Source organism: Larimichthys crocea, chromosome XIX (assembly GCF_000972845.2).
Source record: "Larimichthys crocea isolate SSNF chromosome XIX, L_crocea_2.0, whole genome shotgun sequence".
NCBI classification, from domain to species: Eukaryota; Metazoa; Chordata; class Actinopteri; family Sciaenidae; genus Larimichthys; species Larimichthys crocea.
The window spans coordinates 13,305,381-13,306,034 of NC_040029.1; positions in this window are offsets into that span (position 1 = coordinate 13,305,381).

Consider the following 654-nt stretch of genomic DNA (forward strand, 5'->3'; position numbering starts at 1 on the left):
TGTCTCCTGTCTCCTGTTTGTCTGTCTCCTGTCAGCTGTTTGTCTGTCTCCTGCCTCCTGTTTGTATGTCTCCTGTCAGCTGTTTGTCTGTCTCCTGTCTCCTGTTTGTCTGTCTCCTGTCAGCTGTTTGTCTGTCTCCTGTCTCCTGTTTGTCTGTCTGTCTCCTGTCAGCTGTTTGTCTGTCTCCTGTCTCCTGTTTGTCTGTCTCCTGTCTCCTGTCAGCTGTTTGTCTGTCTCCTGTCAGTTGTTTGTCTGTCTCCTGTCAGCTGTTTGTCTGTCTTCTGTCAGCTGTTTGTCTGTCTCCTGTCTCCTGTTTGTCTGTCTCCTGTCAGCTGTTTGTCTGTCTCCTGTCTCCTGTTTGTCTGTCTCCTGTCTCCTGTCTCCTGTTTGTCTGTCTCCTGTCTCCTGTTTGTCTGTCTCCTGTCTCCTGTCTCCTGTTTGTCTGTCTCCTGTTTGTCTGTCTGTCAGCTGTTTGTCTGTCTCCTGTCAGCTGTTTGACTGTCTCCTGTCAGCTGTTTGTCTGTCTCCTGTCAGCTGTTGACTGTCTCCTGTCTCCTGTTTGTCTGTCTCCTGTCAGCTGTTTGACTGTCTCCTGTTTGTCTGTCTCCTGTTTGACTGTCTCCTGTCAGCTGTTTGTTGGTTGGTTGGATTGTT